General features: G+C 46.1%; 1 protein-coding gene across 1 annotated transcript in view; it reads right to left on the bottom strand.

The window, feature by feature from the left end:
- The window catches only part of HPSE2 (heparanase 2 (inactive)), a 119,764-nt gene that overhangs the window by 38,514 nt on the left and 65,018 nt on the right, over positions 1-16,232 (bottom strand). The gene's annotated exons all lie outside the window — the stretch shown is intronic.

Here is a 16,232-nt window from a genome sequence, read left to right as displayed (position 1 = left end):
AGCAGGAATCCAGCAGATTCTCCAAGGCATGCACCATGCACCCAGCTAACCTCTGTTCTGCACACAAAGAGAGGGGCTTTGTGAGAACCCTTGAGCTTTTGGGGACAGGAGGGCTCCCCACCTGGGGACAACCAGGCCAAGCCCTGCTACTGGGGTGCCCAACCTGAGATGATGGGGGCTTTGAAGGATTCGTGTCCTACCTGCTGGCACCAAAGGTCCCCAGCTGGCATCTCCCCTGCTGTGCTGTGGCCTCGATGAGCAGTGGGGCACCAGCCAGCAGCAAAAGTAGAGACCAAAGGAAGAGCTAAACCCACTGTTCAGGGAAAAGTGACGTTAGCACAGGGCACTGCCGAGACAGCCAAAACTTAATGCCTTTTTTTTGCTTCAGTCTTCCCTAAAAACTGAAAAGCAATCAAATGTCTGATGAAGCTAATGACAGCATTTGCAGAATATGAACTCACGTGACAGCGAGAGGAGATTTGGTTAGAGAGTGATGAGATAACTGTGGTGTTTTCAATCATCCCTGCCTGCTGCACTGCATCCCAGGACACTCGGCAAGCTTCCTGAAGCAGCCTTGGAGATACAACCACTTAACCGTGAGGAGCCACCAGGGATGGGGAGGTTCCAGGGGGCTGGAGAGGACAGACTGAGGGCTCCACTTGCAGAAGAGGGGAAGGAGGTGCTGGGGAATTACAGAGTAGGCAGACTGGCCTCAGGTCCTAGAAAAATACTTGGACAAATAATCAAGCTGCTTGTCAGCACTTACAAAATATAAGGAGATGATCAACAGCCACAGGAATGTGTCAAGAACAAATCACACTGAAGCAACCTACTGACAGGAGAGCAGGGCTTGTGGGCAGCAAAGCAGCCCTTTAGGTCTTATACCTGGATGGTTTCTAAGGCTTTTGACATGATTGCACATAATGTTCTCTCTGGCAAGTGAGGTAACCCTGATTTAAACTGAACATCAATGAGAAATACACACACCAAGAGCAGCTACCAGCCATTTGCTGTTAAATGGAAGAGTGAAGGCAACCTGCTCTGGCTCTCTTTACACATTTCCAGTAAAGAAGGGGATAAAGGAGCAGAGGATACATACATCAGACTTGCCATGGCACTGAGGTGATACCATGCACCACCACAGCTAAGGCAGCTGAAGGGGATGGAGAAAAGGTAACTACATGCTCAGGGAATGGCTCTAAGTCCAGGGGTGATGCTCTGAGACTCCCTGTGCCCTCACTGCTGGATCATGGTGTGCAAGAGAGATGGTGACAGTTGGGAGATGTTTGCTCAGGTCAGGATAAGCTGCTCACAAGCCTGGAAGTCTGTGTTGATGCTGTCACCCCTCCTAGGCACTGCAAGCCTCGGTGGATACAGAGCCAGCTCTAAGAAGAAGGAACTTACCTGAAAAGCAATGTTTTAAGGAGGGTCAAGGAAATAAGCTAAGTGAATAGCTAGTGCTTAATGGAACACAGCAAAGCCATGGAAAGGAAAATGTAGAAAAATTCCTAATCCCTTTCACAACCTCCTTTTAAATGCTACTGGTTGTTGGAGTGAAAAGTAGCTGAATTAGATTAATCTAATGTATTCATCCCACTGGTTCAGGCACATTAGCTGTTTTTCTGGATGTTTAGTGAATTAGAGACAGATACAGTTACTTAATACTCATTTACTTCAGACCTCCAGGCAAAAAACTGCACTTGAAATGAGACTCCTTTTAAGAGCATAAGATAGATACATAAATGAAGATAGCAAAAAGGTGTTACCTGCACTTCCCCTGCTAGAAATGAAACCTTTGGCTGGTGCAAAACAGTTGTAGTTCTTAAGTACTGCAGGAAGGGATTTGGTTCCTATTTAGAAGTCTCTGCAGAGGATTGGGAATTGATTTTCCATGCATCCACCAGAGGAAACAAGCTGTCTGTTTATCTCAGTGCAGGGCCTGCCACTGTGAAATTATATTTTCCCCATGACACTTATTTTGTTTCTGTGTGCATGGACACAGAGATGCCACGTGTATTTCATGTTCTGCCATGACTTTCCAAGCTGGAAATCTCAGCAATCAGGGGACAGAGCTTGCTCCCAGCACACAAACCGACTCACAGACTGCAATGAGACAGCAAAGAGCAGAAAACTACCAATAAATCCATCTCTTCATGAAACCAGGTAGTTAATATGGGCACTCTTGCTATCAAGAGTATCAGGCATTTAGCCCATTTATCTCCTTTATCCTTGGCAGCTCTAAGGATGGTATGAATCTGGAAGCATCAGTCTCTCCAGTGATACTAGCAGAGCCTTGATGACCAGTTTGCACAAGACACCCAACTGTTAGTGGTTAAAGAGCATGTCTGATCCTTCCTGAGGTGACTGCCTTACACTGGACATCTCTGTTGCAGACAGCTGTGGTTAAATGAGAAGAGAACTGTCACGGGTGCCTAAAGCACAAAAAAGAAGCACATTTAGAAGACCTTGAGTAATGTCCAGCCCTCCGTAAGTACAAACAGGGCCAAAACAGAAAGCTATAAATATTTTACTGCCATGACTGGGGATGGCCACATTACTTTTGAGTAATGAGAACATGAAGAATCGCAGTATTATTAACAGCTGGCTAAAACTCACTTAGAATTCTGGATAATTGCACTGTTTTTTCTTCATCAAATGCAGAAAAACTTCCACGAATTTAACCTTTCCCCAGCTAACAGATCATTAGGCAGGGCTTTCACAAAGCATTTCAATAGAAAAAGCCATTGTCATACCAGAATGAATCTTAATAGAGCAGAACTGGATTTATAAGACATTCTCCCTGGCCCTTCTCCCCCTCCTTCTGGTGCAGAGGTGCACACGTTCAGCTCTCATGTGCCACTGAGCTCAGGGAGAAGGAATAAAGAAAAAAAAAAAAAAAAGGAAAAAAAACACATATTAAAAAAAATTCAAGAATGCTGAGAGTCAGCTACTGCCACTTACCAATGCTCATGTAGCTGGATCAAGGCTAATCAAGACAGCAAAGCTCTGTGCTCCCTTTCCTCACACCCAGCAGCAGTGCTGGCTGGAAGAGTTTGGTGGGGACAGGCATCTTGGTGGGTTTGGGACTAACAGAAGCCAGTGGGCTGAGAGGAAGACCCCATGTCCCTGGCACAAAAAAGAAGTCAGAAGATATTTGGGCCTTCTCAACCTTTTACAGCCTAGGTTGCAGAGGCTTGGACACATCTGGAGAGGGAATACAGCCTGGTGAGGCATGGCTGGGCGGCCGCCAGTGAAGATCTGCTCACAGTCCTGCCCTCAGCTGAAGCTCTGCACAGGAATTAAAAGATTTTGGCTGTTTGCATGGATCTCTCACTCTGCACAGAGGGAGGCAAACAATTTCAAAATGCAGGAGAAGGTGTCTGTGAGGCCACAAATGGTGGTGGGGCTCATGAGACAAGTACATCCTTTGGGATTCTTTCCCATTTTTCTCCTTTTTTTTATGAGGCTAAATTTTAAAGTTTGCTGAAAGATGGATGGCACTTAAGTCGGTGGCATGCCAACACAAAATCTGAGGCACATTAAAACAGCTCTGGCAGTTTGAAATAATTGGAAAGACTTTCCAATTGTAGTCACTGAATTAAACATTATACTAGAGACTTCATAAAGAACATAGTATTGAGTGCCATTTAGTAAGAGGGACAGCTCAATAATCTCTGGGTTTGAAAGTCTTCCACGTTTTTTATTCTGCTTCAGGAATTTTTTTTTTGGCAGGGTTTAGCACAAAGAGTGGAAATTCCTGTGCACACTGAGACGAAGGCTGAGATCAGCCAGTGGGCTGAGGGGTGGTGGGGCATGGCATGGCATAGCGTGCCGGGGGCTTTCGTAACTCTGGGAAGTCAACCAGGAGGACAGGAAAGAAGAGCCTGTTCTCTCTCCATCCCCACCATCCACCACATCTGCCTGTTGCACGCAGAGCACGTGCCAGTGCAGAGGAGGCCGGGGCGAGAGCTGCGCGCGGAGCGGGCAGGACACACCACACGCCCAAGTGCCCAGGTTAGATGAGAGACCAAGCAAACGCACAACAGATGAACCCTTCTGTTGATAAAGAAACGCGGCTCTAGAAATAACAATCTCAGCTAATCAAGAGTGTTGCTCGACTCCGCACTCCACGTAAATTCTGAGCAATTCCTGAATGTCCCTGCAAACAGCTCCTGGTGGCAGCCCTAAGCCAGGAGCATCCCCTGCCCCTCGAGCACCCTGCAGGAGATAGCAAAGGGGATGGGTTGGGGAGGACCTGGCAAAGAGCAAAGGGAAGCTCAAAGAAAATGTTACAAGGAGAGGGCAGAAAGGGTGGTACAGAGTATTCAGACAAAAGATGAATAAGATGGCTGGTGAAAGCAATAAATGGAAAAAGAAAGGTATTCTCACTTATAGAAGAACAAGTGGGTACATGGAAAATCTATTTACAAACAAATTGCCACCATATTCAGCTGAATCCCATTTGTACTGGTTCTCTTGGGCTGAAAATCCTCATAAAACCACATGTGTGCAGCAAGGACTTAATGTTTTCTTAGCAAATAAATATGAATCAGAAGATGTGCAACAGGCAATCAGAGTAAATCCAGACCCATGGGACAAGCCTGCAAATGTGGCTTGAAATCTTCCCATGGATTCCATCCCCAGTCACGGTAGGGTTTCAGACAAGGAAACCAGAACCTCCCATCCACAATTTGCACAGTAAGAGCACCAAAGAGTAGCCCTCACCGTCACTGCAAGTTCTGAGGACATCTCACATTGTCCATATGCACTATAACATCCAGCTTGATCCACTGGATCATGAGAAGATTTTCCTATTCTAGCTGCATGCTAAGCCATTCCTTCAAAGTTGCTGCTTAAACAGAATTTTAAAGATTCTGAGGCTACCAAGAAACCCACACAGTTGCTAGAAATTGCATTCTAATGATGACCATTCCATCTGGGAAGCTGTTTGGTTTTAATTCTGTCTTCTGAAGCATTTTGCTATGCAGTAAAACCACACCGTGTAAAGATGCTGAAGAATTCCCAGGCAAAATTACTGCCAGGAGGGAAAAGTTTGCTTGCCTCAGACACACATTTCACCTGAAATGCTCCCTCTACCTGGTCAGGCTCCCAATTTTCCCCAAAGAGGATGGAGGTGTGCAGAGCCATCCCTCACTGACATTTGCCTTCCAGGTTTCCTTATTGCTCTATGTGGGAGCAAAGGCTGGGGGTGTGCTGCACAGGGGAAGTGTTCCCCAAGGGAAGGTGCAGTATTGGAGGTCTGCTCTGAGTGACAAGAAGTGCTTTGGCAGAGCCTAATGGTGCTATAGAAAAGGGATCTAGTTTAATCCCATCTGAAGAATACCTGAAAGTTGGAGGAACTGGCTTTACTACTACCAAGCCAGTAAAGAAATGCTACGCACTGTGTGTTAATGAGAACCTGGATTTTATATCCAGCTGGATGACAGATGGGGGATCTCGGGCTACTCCCCCTGGAGTATTGAGGGGGCCTTGTTTCAAGGGAATTGTTGTCATCATCCCTGGTCTTTAAGCAGCTGAACATCGACCCTCAATATTCATTCAAGTCTTTAACTAGATTTTTCATTTCACTGCCAATGCAGAGGTGATTATGCTGACCACGTGAGCTAGGTTTAGTCCTTAACACCACCATACAGAAATAGCAGTCTGGGGGCTTGGTGTCAATCTCTCGCCAATAAGGAGCTTGGCTGGCAGCCATGGATTGTGGGCCGAGTTCCCAGCTGGCATATAACTTGGAAGACAACCACGAGGTCTGGGTTCAATATCCAATTGCTAAGGAGTCTGGCTGACAGCCTCATTTTGTGGAATGAATCCCAAATTAATATAATGCTTTTGATACCAGACAAGGGGCATGGCCTGTTTCCAAATGCTGTAAGGGCTCACATAAAAGCCATAGGCATTGGGTTCAGTGTGTAAATGGTATCGAGGTCAGATAACAGTCAGGATTGGGCTTAATCCTCAGATGGTGAGAAAAAGGAACAAACCCTGAGCTCTACCCTGATGTGGAAAAAAAAAAAAAAAAAAAAAAAAAAAAGAGCTCAAATGAGCAGAATAGCTCTGTTTTCAATCCTCACGAGGTAAAGAGCTCACAGGACAGTAATGGTTTCTAGGAACAAGTGTAAATTGACATGGAGCTTCAGAAGAGATCTGGGATCTGGGTTCAATCACTAAATGCTGTAAAGCTCAGATAATGGCCAGAGGGGCAATTTCCAAGCCCTCTGTTCCAGCCTGGTGCCTGGGAAAGAACCAAGATCACATTACAGCTAAGAAAGCTGCTTTCTTCTGCTGCATAACTTAAGACATTTTCCCTTTTGGATCATGGTGAATCCAGCATCTTCTAAAGTTTCAGAAGGAAATGGAGGTGGGTGGGGAGAGCGCCACAGGTTTGAGCAGAGCAGAAGAGCGGAAAAACAGAGCAAGAAAGAGTGTGAGAAGCAGCTGCTCTTGTGCACCTTGCTGGACACTTCAGATCACCGGGCTTGAGCCGTGGAAACTGCTCCAGAGAAAACATGGGTACAGCTCATCAGCATCCTTGCTGGTCCTCAGTGCCTGCACCAGTGGGTGTCCTTGGGGCCACTATGAGAGGTGGCTCATCCCACAGAGAGCAGCTACTTCTCACTGACACTGCTTGCACAAGGGTTTGGTGTGAAACAGCATGTGCAACAGTAAGTTGCTCCCACACTCAGCTAGACTAGTTTGCTTGAAGTTGTTCCACTTTGTATAAAGGAATGCAAATCAAATGTGTATAAAACATTGAAATACTACTTTGAGTGGGCATTTAAAGTTGGTGTGTTATATAGGAAATTCCTCCTGAACACAGTATTATTGAACAAACTATTGTTCCTCTTAAAATTTCAATTTTGATACATCAGCACTATCTCCCTTCCCTGAGGAAATCCTTTAAAATCTAACTGTGGTCCCTGGGGCCCTCATCTTTGGTTCCAAAGTCTGAATGGGATGGACCACAGAGGACAGGGCCTGATGTCTGTGAGTACTCCTAGCTGCAGTTTGTAAATCTGCCAGACTCAAGCAGCACATGCAGATTTGGGATAAAACTTCCCAAAACACCCTTTCAGGGCAGCAACCACCCATTCCTAAGGACCAGGGGTGCTGAAGACAAGACCTATCAGCACTATTTCCTGCCTGAGCAGTGGGCACAGCCCAGCATTTTTCTTTTCACCCTGTGGTTGAGGACAGGTTACAGCTCGTGCTACAAAGCTGCCTTCCTCCAGACTTCACCTATGCACGTGGAGGGAGCGAACACGCTGAGCTTGGGAACACGGCTGCAGATACAACCCAGCTCTGCTGCCAGACCGTTCGCTGACAGAATGACTGTTTTATATGGCTATAAGAGCAGCTATAAGCACAGCTGTCTGAAAAGCAACAAAATCTATGATGTGTGTTTCTAAATCCAATGACAGCTGGCAGTGCTGCGCTGCAGCTCATTCCTTCTTTTACACAGTTTAGCTAAAACACTTCTCTGCGATCGCCCCAATTTATCAACAAACAGCAGTTTCTGGAACAATTTAAAAGCATTCCCAAATAGGCAAGAAGTGGTCAGCTCTTCAAACACTCAGCAATTTGCAGGCTCCCAAATAGGCAGGCAGCTGGAAGACTGAATGCCCTCCCTGGCTGCCTTGCCAGGAGGACACAGCTTTGGATCACGTTGGGATGGGGGGCCTTTGAGGTAGGGGTACCTGGCAGCTGTGGAGCATTACCCACTGATGGGGAGGAATGGTGATTTATATGGTTTAAAGCTGGTTTGAGGTGCAAACATGAATGATTTCTGTGCTGCCAGGGAGGAGAGGTGACTTGGTCCCTGAATGATGCTGAACCCCAGTGGAGGAAGTAATGGAGTGGGACATCTCACTGTGCAAGGGATTCTTACCTCCCAGGTGTGGGAAACCCCATGCAACTGAAGCCCACACAGGTGTGTACAAGGTAACTTGTTGGCTTGCTGTACAGCTGTACACCAGAACACAAAAACTGAGAAGACACAATGGCAGCTACCATGCCTGTCCCCACCCTCACCTCCTCCCTGCTGCAGGGCAGATGACAGCAGCCATCACTGGGACCCAGTCCCCTTGCTGCCCAGGCAACACCATTCTGCCAAGGTGCCACAGTTAAGAGGCTTTCTTCAGAAACGGTTTTTCTCAACAGCGCCTGCAATGCTAACGCTGCAGCAAGAGGATGGATGTTTTCAGTACTTTCCTGTAAAAAGTGAGCTGGGAAGCACAGGCTGAGCAACACCTAGTGCATGTGCTGCGTGGCTGAACTGGAATCAAAGACGTACAGGTGTGAGGTCTTTTTTTAACCTTTTCATTTAATCCCAGTAAAGTGCTTAACCCAGGTAAGCTGTGCACACAAGTTCACCCACTCTGCTCAGCCCAACCTACAGCTCCCATAATCCATTTTTTTTCTGCCTGAGCAGCTGTCATGTGGCAGACACTCAGCCTGATGGAGAAGAGCCTTTTGAGCCAGAGCCACCCAGCAGCAGCCCCAGAGCGCAGGCAGTGCTTGTGCCCGACCTCTCTGCCGCCCGCCCCCCGGGGCTCTGGATACCCCAGAGGAGAGTGACAAGGATCAGTCATGCCAGGAAGCTGACATTCCACATCGGGAACAAATTCAAACTAAGGACTTCAGCATTGCCAAACCCCAACATTCAAAAATAATGAGTCAAATTCCCAAAAATCACAGGACTGGCTCAAGAAACCTGGTTTTAACAAAATTTTCATCTCCTGCTGTTTTCAAAAATGTTTGGTGCCTTCACAGGACATTTCAGGATCCCTTCTACTACCAGGAGAGCTAAAATCTGGCTTGTTTTTATTTTTCTTTTAACGGTGGTTGATGTGCAGCAAAACAACTGTTCTGTTTTACAAGCTGTTTGGGTTGGCCTCGCGTTGCTGTGGGTGGGGGCTGCAGCCGCCAGCCAGGGGTGGCAGGGCCTGACACCCTCCGCTGCACTGGAGATGCTCTGCTGCTAAGGAAGGCTCTGCCCACCTCCTCTAACCATCCCTAGCTCCTTGTAGGGTCAACCCAGAATCCATAGAAATCAGGTGCTTCGTTTTATGGGTCTGAGTCAACGTTTCCTATCGTGCGAGGAGCTGCAGCCACGGTGCACCACTGAAATCCACCAATCCCAGCCCTGCCTGTTCTCCCCTGCCTGCTGACCCCGTTCTCACCATCGCCCATCCCTGGCTGTTCCTGCTCGGTGCTGCAGCTGATTTCCCTGGAAGAAAGAGGGAGTGACTAGGGCTCTTCACACACTTTGTGAACTGGGCATCTGGTATTTTTCAAAAGTCTAAAACATTTTAACTGAAAACTGTCCCAAAAAAAAAAAAAGTAAAAAGAAAAACCGAACCAAGAAAATCCAACCAAAAAACAACGCATGAAACCGGAAATGTTTCAATCTGACATCCTTAATTAAAACCACACTCTTTAGTACATAAAGAAGGAAGTTAAAAAATAAATGTACTTTTGCACATTACAGACAGCATTATAATAAACAAAAAACACGGCCAAGAAAGAGGCATTTTCAAGGCTAAAGTAGATGCCTCCAGCTGCACTCAAATAATGTCAGAGGGCTTGTCCACATGGCCGAGAGTCACTGCACTTGAACGTGACAGTGAACGACCAAGACAGTCGGGTGAGGAAGGCGGCAACTGCTGGCGCAGAGCGGTCCCGCTGCAGCAAGGACCATAACCCGCTGGAGTCTGTGAACTCCTCTGACTTCCCACACACCCCAGACCCTGGTCTTAATCTGTAAAGTATTTGAAGGAACTGGCCCTGGCTCTTCCTGCTCCTCTGGGCTCGCAGATACGGCTCAGCTGGAGGGACCCGGTTTGGCAGGAGCTCTCCCCAGCTAATCTTCAGGGGAATCTTGTACCAAAGCACACAGGGTGGAGTCTGAACCTGATTTTGGAGACACGAAAGAATGGCTGGAAAAGACCAGCATCATTAGCCTGATGGCCTGCACCAAACAGCCCGGGACGCACACATGGAGTGCAGGAGTCAAATGCAGTCCCCTCAGTAGGACAGATCAGATCTTTTGTAAAGGTATCCACTGCTGGCTTAAATTTGCTGCAAGATTAGAGATCATCCTACCCATGTAAAATGTTTTAATTATTTAATGTCTGTGGTCAGTTTCTAGTCCAAACTTAGCTGTTATCGCCTTCTTGTGCCTGGATCTTCCTATACCCCTGCCTGCTACGTTTTTGTTTCTTCTTGGTAGTTCAAGATCAAGACAAAGCCTCCTCTAAATACACTTCCATTAAACAGTATTTGTTGCAAGTCTTCAGGAACTTCAAGGTCATGCAAGTTCTTTCAAGCTTCCAACCAATTCTGTAGCTCAGCTAGCCTACAAGCCCAACCAAGATGTGTGAACAAAGAGCTGCTGTGAGCAACATTTAGGATCTCACAAAACAATATTGATGTGCTGAGGACAGGTTCTGCTTGGGCACCTGCTCCTCTGCACCAGTTGCAGTGCCTGCTGCTGTGCTGGTGAGATGTTCTTTTGCAGACAGAGGAGGCTGGAAACAGTAGCATATGGGTGAAGATGGTTGGTACCTCTCCAACCTAGTGAGATGACTGGAAACTAGGTCTGAAGGGAACTCGTCAAAAAAAGCTAGTGGGTGCCCTAAAAGCAGCCGAAGGCTTGGCATGTGGCTAAGGGAAAGGAACATTTAAAGAAGGCTTGAAGAGAAACTGAGTGAAAATAACAGGGCAGCCTTCAGATCATATGATATGTCTGGACATAAATGCCATGAGAGCAGGGAATAAACAAGATGACTTCAAAGCCCTCATACACAACTACAGCATCTAGCCTCACACACTCTTCATGGAAAGAAATAATTGGAAGACTGACATGAGAAGATGTAACTTGTTTAGGAAACTAAGAAGGAAATTGGAAAGGGTTTTTTTTGTAGGAAGAATATTTTGGAGTTCAAGAAGAGGTGAGAAACAGGCTCTCTGCATGCCCCCAGAGACAAAGACAAGGAGAACAGGAGATGTCCCACAGAGCTCTATTAATCACAAAGAGGACACAGATGAGGCCTTTTTGACGACCCAACTGAAGCAGACAAATAATTGGAGTTGGTAGGAACAGGTAATGCAAATTATCCTGGTATCTGCTAAAGACAGAAGGGCAGGTCCCAGACACACCAAGCTGCTGGAAAAAAGAAAGTAGCCCAGAAGTTAATTACTTGGATATTATTGATACATAAAGTTGAATAATAGTTGAAAATTGGAAGTAAATTTGAGTGCAAGCAGTTACAAAACTATAAAATTCAGCATATTTAAGGCAGTGAAGGAACAAGAATAACGGCTTGAAGATAATGTATTTTTAAAAAAAAGCAAATTTGAACAAATTCAGGGCACAGGTCAAGAGGATCTCTGGGGAAGGGAGTTTAAGACAGCATTTCCCAACCAGTGAGACATGGAGAGGCAACAGCTGTGCTGTGGGTCCAGGGGAGAGAGCAGAGAAAGAGCAGCAGGAAAATACTGCAAATACATACAAATAAGAGGAAAAAAGAGGAAAATATAAATCCATAACTCAGTGCAAAAGAGCAGACAATGTATTGACATACAGACAATTCTTTGCTTTAGTTTTTTAAGAAAAAAAATAATTAACTGTGACATGGCTGTTAATTACATTAATTTTAAGTGTGAAAAATAAGCAGACCTGAAGAGGGGAGGAACAGATGAAAGACCACTTAGGAAACCTAAACCACAAAAGTGCTCAGTTATCACTATGAAATCTGTGTCAGATAATTTTGTCAAACACAGAAGATTCATATATATTCAATAATTACTTTTTCCGCATTTTCACCCAGAATCTTACCATGATCACCCTGCCCTCTTGCAACTATACTGCTCTTCACTGAAATGGATTTACTCCTGATACACCGGGAGTGTAGTGCTTTGCTCCCCTGGACACAGACACATTCCCTGGTGCCCTTGGCTTCCCCCACTGGTTGCCAGCATTTCAGGGAAATACTTCTCCAGCTTTACTGCAATGAAGATATCATCATCTGAGCTACTCCTCTTTATCCCTTTAAGGCAAGCAGAGAAGAACAGGCATGACTGCTTGTGAAGCAAGCACCTAAAGCAGCTCAGGTGAGGTCCATAGGAGGTCTATACCACTTTATCTTCCTGGAGAACAACCTAAAGCCATCCCAGCCCTGGAGATCAACACTGCGGATATCTGGACTTGGATGGGATGGACGTTAAATTTCACAACAGTTACTCTGCAGCCACTGCTGCCAGCACAACTCCTCCGCAATACGTAGCACATCCTCGGTCGCTGTGGAGATGGAGAGGGGTGCTCACACAGCCTGCCAGGACAGTAGCTCCAGATATCCTCTGTTAATTGTATCATGCCTAGAGGTGGCTGTCTAAAATCCAAGGAGCCACATAGGCAGAAGGGGCAGATGAGAGCACAACTTGCTCACGATATGTGGGACTCAGCTAAACCCGCAGCAAAAGGCTCTGCCCTGAGTTACTCCAATCAATGAATGGATTTAGATTTTAGCTCTTTTCCAGAGAGACCCTCTGCATTTTTTTAAATACATCTGTGTACCCAACTTGCTGAGTGACCTACAGCACTGCCCTCCCGCCTTCTCCCCTCTTACTACTGGAACACAAATCCTTCAACTGAAAATACATCATATTCTGGAGCTAAAGAATCATATTAAAATTGACTATATGAGGTGCTGGATTAAGCTAATGGTGTAATTGGCTTGCCTTCTGGGAGAGGGATCTGAGATTTTTGCAATGTACTTATCAGATTTTTAAACTTACTCAGCTAAACAAATAACCACTGTTAAGCCTCTGAAAGGGATTGTGCCCTGAGCCAGATGAGACAGCCTTCCAAGACAATTCTGGGGAATAAAGGTTGATCTAAAGAAGCACAGTTTCTCAGGATTTAACTGAACGTATCTCGGTGGTTAAGTAAATGGTTATCTTTCTGGATATGGCATAATCTCCACTGAAAAAATAAATGCATGGAAAATATTAAAGGCAACTTAAAGTAAATTTCCCCCAAACTGTATGGCAGTCTCTAATTAAACAATTCACCTGAGAATCCAATCCCCTCAGATCACACATGGGATATGCCCACTGGCTCCTGCCTTCAGTAAATGGGAACCATGTGGGCAGCATTACAAGAGGGAAGTGCAAGAAAAGGTGAGCCCAGTGAAAGGCAGAGAGACCATGGCATGCTGAGGAAGATTTAAGAGAGACAAAACAGGAGGGCAGAAAGCTTTTGACAGCAGAGAATAGGAACATTTCCATATCTGAGAAAGGTTACGGGCTTGCTCTGAGTGAGGAGGAAGGTGTGTTAGCAATTGGAAAAAAAGACTAGGTCTTGTTCTGGAAGGAAACGCTTCAAAAGCATTTATTTTGCAGCTTAGCAATGACCTTCTTCCATCTATTGCTGAGGACTTTGGAAGCCTGATCCCACAAAATGAGGCTGGTTGCACAGCTGATAAACGTTAAGACTTTCAGAACTGAGACATGTATTTATGCTCACAGCACTCAGAAATGACTCAACAGATTCTCACTTGGATTTCAGGTCATATCCTCAAGCCCTGTTTGAAACTTTAGCATAAGGAATTCCCATTTAAAGAGATATGATAGGATAAAATTATATACACGAAACAAGTGTGCAACCACTGTCCTGGGTTTCCAAATGCTCATGTGCTTATATCAGCACGAAAGGGACAAACAGAGTGAGAGACTGGACACCAAAAAGACAAGTCACACACCAGGAGCAGCTCCTGGAGAGAAACCAGAGAGAGATGCAGGGTGCCTAGCAAATCCCAGCAGCTTCAGCCTCTTCCCAGCAGTCCCAATCTCCAGGAGTATGTGCAGATCAGACCTGGTGGTGCTGTGCAACACAAAAGCTTTAGTCACAAAGACTCAAGATGGCAATGAAGAAGTAGATACCTACAACAATTTAAGGAGAAATATGAAATATTTTGTGTCTGTATGCAGAAACAGATTACTACATCTTTCTAGAGCACTTTTGGCCATACAATCAAGAAGTCATATATGCAGCACTTGTGTTAGAAAAGGTGGAAGCCACAGGGAGAGATTTATCAAACTGATGCTTTAGATCCCAGTTAATTATGATTTCCCTTCTGGTGAATTTTACTGGCACCCCAGTGCACACAAGTCATAGCACAACAAATGCAACACAAGCCTGTAACTACCAGAGTGGTCTGGAATACCCCATTAGCTTGCTGCTGGCTCTACATCCAAGTGCAATCTAACCACCATGAGGCCTAAGCAGAAGGGAAATCCAACCTTTACAGGACCCTGGAGAGTTTTGGCAATGCTGTTGACAACCATGCTTCAAGAGGGCATTTGCTGGAGCACTGCCCTGAGACCTGGTTTCTAATTAGTGTGTTTCCTGCATATCCTGTTCCTTGACACAAGAGGTGCTGCAAATCCTACCAGTGATAATTTCCCACTTCTTGAAGGATGGAGATCTGCAAAATTTCCTTAGCCTCTAATGGCTCCTTCCCAAGGACAGACTCGCTAGGAGGTGCAAGCTATTGGCAGCTTGAGGGCCCAAAGGAGCTGTTGACCGTGTTTAGGCCACAATCCAGAAGGCTTGATTTCATCCAGTGTAAGTGGAGCTGTTTTATTTATTCTAATGGTCTGATGGCAAGGGAGGAGTGCTCCCTAGCTGCCCACAACAGCCACAGCCCTGTTCCAGACACAGGGTCCAACACACAGCCCTGCTCCAGAAAACAGTACTTGGAGAGACAAAGTACCCATGCTCATGTGGCACCTGGAGGTGAGGTTTCAACAGACCCATGCAGCCTCCCCAGAGACATTTATTCTTCTCTTAGACCTGCTGTCTGACCCTGTCCTTCTTTCCCAGTCATATAAGGTCATGTGGCTGCTCCACACCATGCCGAAGAACTGTTTGAGCCTCCTATCTCCAGCAATGGCCAAGAGGATTTGCCTGGAGAAGAGTGTGAGAAGGGCGACTATGCTGTGACACCTCCCAGGGTACACTGCTGACCTCCAGGAATCAGCGGCACAGGGCAGCAAGCATTACAAGGCAACGGGAGTCTTACTTCCTGAGTACAAGCAATACCAAAAGCCAGTAAACAACAATAGCTCCACGTGCACCACGAGTATGATGAAACTCAACTCGGAGTAACCTGCTGTCCCATCTAAAGGTCTGAGAGCAAGATGTCCTAGCTCATACAAAACAGCAAGAGTCTGCTGAGCCCTCAGAACAAACCCACGCCAAATTATAAATAAAGATCCAAGAAGACTTGACACAAATACTGAGGCAATGACTAGAGAAATGACTTATGAAGTGCACAGCGAATGCCTGCAGGGCTGACCAAATGGAGGAGCTTTTAAGAACTGCAGGAGCTTTCCAGAGGAACAGAATCTAAGGAGTGCCAATTTGTGTCAAAGATTTTCCATCTGCACATAAATAAATAAATAAGATGGAAGCAGACAGGGAGAAATCTGTATTGTCCATCTCAGAGCCCTATGTGGGTGTAGCTCCTCCAATGCAGAGTCAGTGCTGGACTCCAGCGGGACTGAAGCATTGCAGATGGCCTGGGGTAGTCATCTGCGTAGGGCTGAATGATACTTTATAGTTCCAGTTCTGCCTCTAAAATTAATACCATGTCCTCTATGCATCTGAGGTACTCTCTGGACCTGCACAGCATTCACCTGCCACAGAGAGAGCAACAATGTCCCTCAGGCAGCATGTGGGCTGGGAGGAAAGCAAGAATGAAAGAGCAAGAAGATGTGGGACAATAAGTAGAAGGGACAAAGAAATCAGCTTGTTGGCCAAGCCGTGATGCCCCAGCTCCCATTAACTCCTGCTGCTGCTCATCACAGCACCTCAGCATAAGGACACCAGCCTTGCCACCCACCAACACATCCATGGAGGGAACAGAGAGCGAGGGATGGCAGGCAACGAGGGGATGAAGGCAAGCCAAAGAGCGCGGGAGGGAGAAAATATTTTTGGGGTTTATTTTTCACACAAGATTCACAACATTCCCCAGAAAATTTAATTTTGCTGTCCTGTTCTTGTTTTCTAACCAGAACCAATTTAATTTTAAAACAACATGCAGAGCCAAAGGGGGAAAAGACATTTTGCAATGGCTCTTGGCTCCCACTTGGAACGGCGAGCGCAGCTTAACTCGTTCGGCTCCCCCAGCCGCAACACCCGCTCACCG

The sequence above is a fragment of the Chaetura pelagica genome, unplaced genomic scaffold (genome assembly GCF_000747805.2).
Source record: "Chaetura pelagica isolate M959 unplaced genomic scaffold, ChaPel_1.0 scaffold436, whole genome shotgun sequence".
Classification (NCBI taxonomy): domain Eukaryota; kingdom Metazoa; phylum Chordata; class Aves; order Apodiformes; family Apodidae; genus Chaetura; species Chaetura pelagica.
Note: the sequence above shows the minus strand (reverse complement) of the source record. Positions and strands in the feature narration are given on the sequence as shown.